The 10,590-nt window shown below is 34.2% G+C and overlaps 1 pseudogene; it reads left to right on the top strand.

Moving 5' to 3' along the window:
- Nucleotides 1-10,112: 10,112 nt before the first annotated feature.
- LOC145274978 (U2 spliceosomal RNA) lies at nucleotides 10,113-10,231 on the top strand (annotated as a pseudogene).
- The last annotated feature ends 359 nt before the right edge of the window (nucleotides 10,232-10,590 follow it).

Here is a 10,590-nt window from a genome sequence, read left to right as displayed (position 1 = left end):
TCCAGTCAATCGAATTACAATACGTATTGCACGGAATGCAGCGTGAATGATTGTCCTATTAGATCTCATGCAAGGCTTTTCCAAGAAAATTTATGATTCTCTTGTTGATTATATCTTATTTTGTAATACATATACAATTTTCGTATTCGCATTATTAGACATACAATAAGTCCTGCATCATTCTCACTAAGACAGGACAAATACCTAATTTGCACTTTTTTGGAGGAAAATCCCGAATTAAGAGTTTTAACTCCCCTCCAAGATTCGACACTTAAAAAAAAATGTTTTTATTTTTCGGTATTCGAGTACTTGTTTTGTTTGTAAAAAAAAAAACCCTCAACCGCTACCTGAGGTCATCTCAGTGTCTATATTTCGACAAATCGGCAATCTAGGCTAACAGTGAATGGTTGCTGAGGGTGAGCGAGAGAGAGAGAGACAGAAAAAGAGAGAGACAGAGAGAAAGAGCAGATAGTCATAGCCGTCAATGCATGCCCCAACAAGGAAACACTTGGTTTGAATTTTATATTATACTAGCATTTCAGCCCGGCGTTGCCCGGCTGTTTGTGTGTGTATGTTGAGCAAAAAAAGCAGTCATTTTTTTTAAATATTTGACTCCTATGATGACCCCTTAACATTTATTGTTTTGGACTCAAAACATGTTATTGAGTTAGGTTCCTGTGCAAGAAACGTATATCAAAATGTTCAAGTGTTTAGACTAAAAATTGTTGGAGGAATTTGGTAGAGTTCTCAAAGGCCAAATCGTTGAATTTTTATCCCGTAACAGCCAAATTTCTGTCTGAAAATCGATCACAAAATCTTCCCAAATCTCAGTACCCTGTATACAAATGTGGAGTCTGTAGACTTACAATTTACTGAGTTATTGCGTAGGGAAATGTACACACACAGATACACAAACACACACAGACACGTTCACTTTTATAGATATATAGATTACGTCGAACTTATACAACTACATTACAATAGATATTAGGGCAATTTCAGTATTTTAAAAATAAAGAAAAATTATTCGTAAATGTTACTGTGCTTTGAATACAAAGTAGCATCTCATGTTTTCTCTTCAAGCCATCTTATATTCATGAAGAAAACTCGAATGGTATAATAATATGATGTAAAACAAATGATCAGCATATACATTTAGAGTAAGTGTAGGCATTTTGGTTTAAGCAGTATTTCCGGGAAACTCTAGACAGACAGAAAAAATATGAACATTTTTAGACAGAGAAAATAGCCTATTAATTGTAAATGACGTTGTTAGGCCATTTGCAAAAAGCGGTAAATATTATAAAATGTTATATAATTTATAGAAAAGCGCATCAAAGTTATAAGGAAAAGTTTGTTTTCGATCGCATATTACTCACAAACTAAAACATATGTTATGCATGAAGGACCATGCGGTTACACTGATAAAAATCGCTCTCTTTCAGAATGCATCGCCAGTAAATAAGGCATATAACGTAAAACCGTTCAAAGGGGCTAAGAGTCTTTATTTGCCAACGTACAGGACGAAAATCAAAACCAAACACCAAACGTAAACTCAAAATGGGAGAGGCAGACGACAACTGAAAATAATACTGCCATGCTCAGTTTCTCCCTTGCCTGATATACGATCATAATTCAATACTTAGGTCACGCCTTTTTTTTCTTCTTTTCTGTTTTCCCAAAATAAGAGCTCATAGAGCGGGTCACAACAAGTCAGTTACATAATCATTCAGGTAAGATGGGTTCGCCCTTTATCTGGGTGGGAGACGAGCATGTCTTTGTCTATCGACCGTAAACGGGGTGGAGTGTGTTGGGTCTGTTCCGTGGAAGGAGTTGACTGCAATCTTTTCGTCAGCCACAATAGGATTAACTGATTCCATAACTGCTAAGTAGTAAACTCTTGTCGATGGTTATGCTGCTTATCGCCCCGGTGTTGAGGGATGGATATGCAAGGCCATGCCATTGTCCTCCTCGTCACTGCCATCTGGATGTTCAGACTACTCCTCGAAATGTAACCTGGATGAGAAGGGATCCTGAAGCAATCATCTTTGTGGTCTGTGTATCTACCGAACCTTAACTGGGCGACAGCAAATTTCGAATGTACTTTCACTTATCTTTCTTGGATGAAACGAAGTATCGCTCATGTATTTTATTTTTGGTAACTTAAACAATGTCTGTCATTCATCTCTATACAAGGCCTACGTCAGTTGTTGGAGTCTAAACCGCTCACTGCTATTGATCTAAGATGCTGATCTTCAATAAGATCTATATCATTGACGTGGGAACGTTCATTGATAAACTGGTCCCTCTGATACAAGATATCTCTGGGGCAGAGTTCGAGCGATACAAACCTACAGTTGATCGTGCAACATTCTACAAAGAGCGAGACTTTAGAGATCTGAGAGGTAGATGTGCTGAACGTGAGAAGATCTCGCTAAAAAACTTGGACGACGTTTTCAACAACAGTGTTATGATTGAGGTTTTTAGCGTTATTTGGTTCTATTGAGATATGGTGAGTTAACAGAAGCATATGATTTTAAAGTGATTTAATGCTGGGGGCTGAGTATTTCCTAACGACAGCAGTTGGACTTATAATAAATCTAATAGGTGAACAAGTCTTAATAAGACCCCCCCCCCGCAATGCGCGCTTTTACACATTTGGAATAAGGCAACAGTATAAGAACTGACGTACTCCCGTAAGACAAAAAATCAGTTGTCTATTTCTCTTGATTATATCAGAAACGAACCTTATGCCGACTGCATTATAGGGGTATTCACAGGACAGAGGAACAGTTACAAGTGAGATGCTGCTCAATGAAGCCCACTGATGACATGATGATACAATTATTATCATGGCCTTAGCCAGGTCAAAGGCATAGAAATACCTGCTGACTAGCTGTTGCATCTGGTGTTTTGTAGGGTGCCCAAGCTTGATATGTAGCGCCGTTATTAAGGCATGTAGGGCGTGTCGCTGAAAAATAACTGAATCTCGTTTTGGGAGAAAGGGATTCAATAAATTACTACTAGGCTGTCCTGGGCTAATGTGGCAGTCTGAAGATATATTTTACATACTTAATGACATTAAGTTGTTTTGATCGGCGAATTCTCTGCACCAGGTGTGCCCGTGTTCATCTAACGTCTGAGCATTCATTTTGAATGTTTTACCCTGCAGTACGGCTTGTATACGGGAAGATTGTTGATCCTTTAATTACTTCCACAAGAGAAATCCTAAATACGGCGACCCCTATAAGCACATGGAAAAGGGAGTAGATCTGTCATGTTGAATGCTTGCACTTAGGAGCATTATGGCTGACAAAATCAACTGGTAAGTTCGCTCTACCTGCAAGATGAAGGACCTGGCACCGACAGACAATTGAAATGAAAGAGGTCAATCTGATGCTAGTTGAGAACTGGCGTTGGCAGAACTTTTATATGCTTAAACACAGGGGTGCTGTCGGTGAGGACAGACGGTTTATGTTTTTACTGAATTTGTTATGGGCCAAAATGTTTGATAGCTGCAGGAATAGTTGATGCTTGTACTGCACATGGTAATCAGGTGGGTTGGTGGTCGTGTAGTCTCCGAGAAAAATGACCACAGAGGAGTATTCTTCATCCTCTGTGGGCATATATCAGGGCGGCAGATCTACTGTGTTTTCTGACAAACCTGCGAGGCACGATCAACAACTTGTCGGCAAGACAGGGAACATGAACGGTGTTTGCTAATGTCAGGTGCTTCTGAGCATCGACGAATGCCTCATAAACCAGTTTATAAAATCTTCTGACGCTTTTACCGCGGTCTGACGGGGTAGGAAAGTTAAGGCAGCTGGGAATAGACTGGTTTTATATCTTGAAGGCTCCTAATAATGATCAAAGACCCTTCACACGTTTGGGAGGTTGACAAGAGCTAAGTGTAGTTAGGTTTGTGGCCAGCTGACAGACACTCTGACCATATCACTCCAAGGAAATGTGTTGCTTACGGTTATGAGTACGGTTTTGTTGACGGAGGATGTTTAATAAGCTAGCGGCAGAGTTTTGAAGACTCTACGCCAAAATGATAATAGGTCGTCAAAGATGTTCTTTCCAAAATAAAGATAATCTGCAAGTTATGCAAGCTTTACATATTATTTCCTTCATAGCTGTTGCGGATCCTCAGAATCTTATATGAACACGCATGCTACGGAAAAGGGATAAAACACCTCAATATTTCATGGATTCCTTTGCCAAGGGGCTCCGATAGAAGGAGCTAGTGAGGTATGTATCGATTATACATCGCTACTGAACTATCTTCTTTAGAGTGGAGACAATATTCAAATGAATCTGTGTAAATAAAGAAACTAAACCATTTTTAATGGGCGAGATTGATATCATCAAACACAGAACAGTGTGTGTTAGTAATTCAGGGGACTGCGGCAACTATTCTCTTAAATACCTGATCAATTAAAGTGTATCCTAGACGGGGGAGAACAGCACATACAATATAATGAAGGAATGCAGTGTTGAAAAACTACTTGAATGCACATGTAAGTCTTATATTCCGATTCCAGAGGAGATTCGCTAGTAGAACGGAATGTGATACGAATATAGACTAAACATACGTGAATATATCTCTTAAATATCTTGCACCACAGATTAAGGATCATGTCTTGTTTAATAATTCTGTTTTATTATATATATATATATATATATATATATATATATATATATAGTTATATGTGTACACATACACCCACACACACATATATATATATATATATATATATTAATGTGAAATGTACAGTGTAAATTATATGCATTAGTATACATTTTCATCGTGTCCTTCAAATATTTATATATATACATATATATTTATGTATATATATATTAATATGAAATGTACATTTTAAATTATATGCATTAGTATACATTTTCACAGTGTCCTAATATTCTTATATATATATATATATATATTTATATATATATATATATAAATATATTTATTATTTCATATATACATATATCTTTCCTTATTAAATTATATATATATATATATATATATATATATATATATGTTTTATTTCTCAATGGCATGTTAAATGTATATACCATATTACTTGTGAACAAATTGACGCTTTTTATATATTTGTTAAACTATTGTAATAGATTTGCAGTTTACGACGTTACTCCGTTTATTTTTTTCTATTTGTGTAACAGTACACATTGCTGATTAAATGATACCGAATCACTATAGTAAGCGCTGTAAAAAAAAAGCATAGTCCACCTTTTGATGTAAAGCTAATATATGAAATAAATGTAACTTTTTTATGTATCGATATAGGGCGACATTAAAAAACATAGATCAATTACAACATAAAGGAAAATAAATGAGTAAATAATAAGGTTTTCATCCTTTATTCGAATAGTACTCTTAGTTTTGTTATCATAGACACACTCTAATCAAATCGTGCCTCATCAAAAAGCGATTAGCTCATATCATTCAACTTCATTTATTGTGAAAACATAGAGAGTAAAATCGATTTTTATTTAGAGTTGCACAAAGATAACTGCTGATAATATTTCCTTTAGGATTACTACAACGATAATTGGGAAAAAATTAGATATTTTCGTTTCAATTCAAAGCGTTGCATGTTTTTTTTTACGATTCTGTGTGATTTGGACACATGCTTTTTAAAAACCTAACACAGGCTCGCACAAAGAACTATTTCGGTATTGGCGTTTGTATGTTTAAATAACGGGCAGTTAGCCGTAGCCAATAGCTGTACGCATTAATCCCCATAGAGACTAACAGGAAACGATGCGTCATTGACGAAGAATATTTTCTGTCCCTCTACTTTTTAACGTTTGTTTGCTTTCTATTCTCCTACCTAAGGGAATGTAATGTGTTTCATTTACAAGGCGATCATTATGCGCTTCGCATTTCATAGTTGTCAAAGCTATCGTTCACACAATGTCGTCCCATGAATCACCTCGATATTGATGCGATTTATTTTGTTTCCTTAGATTTTGGTCGCTGTATTGAAATGCTGTGCACATGCGAATTCTTGCTGAACAAAAGACCCTTTATATTAAAAAAAAGACTGCCTTTTATTACATGTATTACTGTGTCTCTTCAATAGATCCAATGCATTGCAGTAGCTGCTCCTGTTTTATCGGTATATGTATAAAGTGTTGTAATACATCAGAAAGCAAAGCATCAATGCAAAATAAAATATCAGTGTAAAACTCCTGCAACACAAAACTACTTTCATTATCTTAATATAAATTTTACTATAATCGCATTGACTGATAATAAAAAAAAGGATAGCATCGATTATTATCTCAGGAATGTTATATTTTTTATGGTTGTTCTCATAATATTTGAAAGAGATGAAGCTACAAGTTTGTAAATATATAAATCCAGGTTTGGTAGCAAGACATATGGTAAAAACGCAGAATCTTATGTTATTGAATAACAATTAAAATTACAAAATGACTAATTTGTACGGGGAACCAGATAATTAATAGTATGCTTATTTTCGAATATCACATATATAACACATAAAAGTGGCTATCAATACAATTATCTGTCAATCTATTTATATATATTTGTATATATATATATGTATATATATATCATATATATCATATATATATATATCATATATATATCACATATATATATCATATATATATATATATCATATATATATATATATAGATATATATATCTTATATATATATATATATATATATATATATATAAATTCATAGGTCATAAGTTTGAGGATATATATGTGTATATATATATGTATGTATATGTATATATATATATACATACATATATACATATATATACATACATATATATATACATATATATATACGCATATATATACATATTTATATGCATATACATACATATATATATATATATATATATATATATAAATATATATACTTATTTAACTACAAGAAACATTTTTTACACAGAAATCACCACTTATCAAGGCCCGGAGGCTACTTGCGGCCAAGGGTTAATGGATATACATTAGTCAATGTGACTATAGTGTAGTAAACATAAGTAGTGTGAAATTCATAAATTGGATTACTAAGGAGGACTGTTCATCAAGGACTTACTTTTGTTGGATTTGGTGACAATTAGGCTGTTGCCAGCTGTAAAGTAGTCAATCAGAAGAGAGTTCCACAGGCGTGCAGTCCTAAGAAAAAGCTGAGTTCACGGAATTTAAATAAAATTTAGCCACAGATAAAGAGTGTGGGAAATTATCGATAGTGGTTTGGGCTAGACGGGAGTTTTTCGTGAAAATTTGGAACGGGGGAGGCATAGATGTTAGCTAAAAGATGTTGCAGGGAAGAGAAAGGGCATCCCGCACTAAGCTATGAAGTCTATTTTGAAGTGTTTCAAGGCAGGATGAGGTACTTGTTACCCCTTTAACTCTGTCTGCCCTTTATGTAGGTAGAGAACTGTATCATGTGAGATATCTACTGGAGCAGTTGAAGGATCGAAACAGTTTACGAGGGACCTTGTTAATAGATTGTATATACGTCTTCAATTCAGGTTACGAGTAAAGGTCAAGCCAAGAAGCTTTTCCAGATCTAGCATTGTGAGAAATCATCATTATATTGCTCTATTGAATTCTTTACGGCTCTCGGCTGTATGCTAAAAACGGATGAATATCTTTTTCTGTATATATATATATATATATATATATATATATATATAAATACATATATATATATAAATATATATGTATATGCATATATGTATGTATATATATATAAATATATATACCACATATATATATATATAAACATGCATGTATATATACATATAAGTAAGCATATATATATATATATATATATTATATATACATATAATTATACATATGTATACACATAATTATGTATATATACATATAATTATGCATATATATATATATACATAAATATGCCTATATATACATATAATTATACATATAAACATATATGTATATATCTATTATACTATACTATACACTAATTCGAATTTAAATTGAACAAAAAGTTGTGAGAAATATTAAATTTGAATATATTCATCCTGCCATTATTTATAATTACAATGGTTCATCTAATCTATTTCATGTCCTTAAAATTAATAGTATTCTTATTACACTATTAGGTTTCTTTTGCATGATGTACAATATATATATATATATATATATATATATATATATATATATATATATATATATATATATATATATATATATATATAGTGGCAAAACCAAAACCAACGAGCATGAATAACTTTATATTTGTATTATTTTTGGATATTACAATTATTTCGATATAAATCAGACAATTTTAAAGTTTATATAATTCATTTTTTTTATATTTACATCTCGTCAGATATAATTGAAAAAAAATAAACACATCTTGAGATGTTTTTCTTTGCATCCAAAATTCCATCGGACGGTGTATCACCACCTCCCTGTATTTTTACATGTTCACCATCTGTCTCGAAGGAATTTATATAAGTCTTATTTTTGTATATTTTATCTAAAATACGGCGAGAATATTTTAATTTGGACGATTTTGAAACCGGACAAGAATACTGGATCAATTAGATTAATGGTTCATTACTTTAAATGTATTGTTTCTATTGTTTCCGTTATTGATTAATCTCAATTACTTAGGCTGCAATTCAACCTTTACTCAAAATTCAGAACTATCACATAGAAAGTTTTGTATTTTTGTATTACTCGGTTATTAATCGCGTGGAAGCAAATCCATAAGTCACTCCGCCGGTCGGTCTGTCCGTAAGCCTTTTCTGCTTGGCCTTTTTGGTTAAGATATAAGGTATGTTGTTAGTAGATGCTGTTCTTAGTTTTTTATGCTTTTCTTTGCCTTTTGGCCAAGATTAAAGCATAGTGTCTCTTTTAAAAATTGGGAGTTAAGTAGGATGCCCCCCCAGTATGAAAGTGGTAATTCGGTATTATGGTGAAAGATACTAGCTGGGAGAAACCTTTGATTATGTTTAGTTCTGGAATAACAATGATGACCAACGACCCCCCCCTTTTGAGTTGGTCATGTGCCTAAGTTTATTGTGCAGTGTTGATTTTCAATGTATTTTTAACATAAATAAAGGATTTGATATCTTAAATGTAGTATCTGTTCCGGCAGATTCTGCAAGCAAAGAACATTGCCCTTGTGGCAATCTTCTGGTCCATGTAGGGGCAACCCTACAGAGGCCAGCTGGCAAATCCATATCCAGCTCCCATTCCCACCTCTCGGGAGCTGGTCGCTTTTTCCCTTTCCCCTCCCCTTTTCTCTCCACATTAAAAAACGGCCTTGTGCCTTATTTGCTCAGTGCAAATAAATAAAACCCTTCATAGCAATTGTCACTATCCAGCTCCCCTACTCCCCGGGGAGTTGGTCCTCATGTTCCTTTCACTCCTCACATTAAAAATCGGCTTGTGCCTAATTTGCTCGGTGGGGGAGCAAATAAATAACAACCCCACATATAAGACCTTGGTCAATGAAGGGGCAACCCTTTATACCAATTGTCACTATCCAGCTCCTCTACTCCCCGGGGAGATGGTCCCCATTTCCCCTTCAGTCCTCACATTAAAAATCGGCCTTGTGCCGAATTTGTTCGGTGGGGAAGCAAAAAAATACCAAACCCACATATAAGACCTTGGTCAATATAGGGGCAACCCTTCATACCAATTGTCAATATCCAGCTCCCCTACTCCCCGGGGAGTTGGTCCCCATTCCCCCTTCAATCCTTACATAGAAAAACTTGGCCTTGTGTCTAATTTCCTCGGTGGGGGAGCAAATAAATACCAACTCTTCATATCAATTGTCACTATCCAGCTCCCCTACTCACCGGGGAGTTGGTCCTCATTTCTACTTAACTCCTCACCTTAAAAATCGGTCTTCTGCGTAATTTGCTCGGTGGAGGAGCAAATAAATACAACACCACATGTAATACCTTGGTCAATGTAGGGGCAACCCTTCATACCAATTGTCACTATCCAGCTCCTCTACTCCCCGAGGAGTTGACCCCTATTTTCTCTTCACTCCTGATATTAAATATCAGCCTTGTGACTAATTTGCTCGGTGGGGAGCAAGTAAATACCCTTTTCTGGGCCTTTTGGCCAAGATCAACTTGTAGTATCTGTTCTTACTACGTGATTTTATTGTGATATAAATTGGGGGATCACTTTTCTGTATTAATTTGACACTCACACTCATAGCCATTCAAGTCAATCTCCAGATCATTCAAGTTGTTTTTGAAGGATTCCAGTTATTTTTTAGGGATTCAATTCATGCTTAAGTCATTATAATAATTTACTTTTTTATTTACTTTAGTCATTTCAACTCATTTTTCGGTCATTTTAGCTTAGTTTTAAGAATTTCATTTCAATTCTACATTCACGCATTCATTAATTACATGGAAGCACGCGATTAATTGCTATCGGCCTGGTTTTAATGTTAAACTAGTTAATACATATACTAATTTATATATATATATATATATATATATATATATATATATATGTGTGTGTGTGTGTATGCACACATATATATATATGTATATATATATATATATAT

This window comes from Euprymna scolopes, chromosome 4 (assembly GCF_053919585.1).
Source record: "Euprymna scolopes isolate OS-2025 chromosome 4, ASM5391958v1, whole genome shotgun sequence".
In the NCBI taxonomy this organism is placed as follows: domain Eukaryota; kingdom Metazoa; phylum Mollusca; class Cephalopoda; order Sepiida; family Sepiolidae; genus Euprymna; species Euprymna scolopes.
This window is presented reverse-complemented; position numbering and strand designations above follow the sequence as displayed.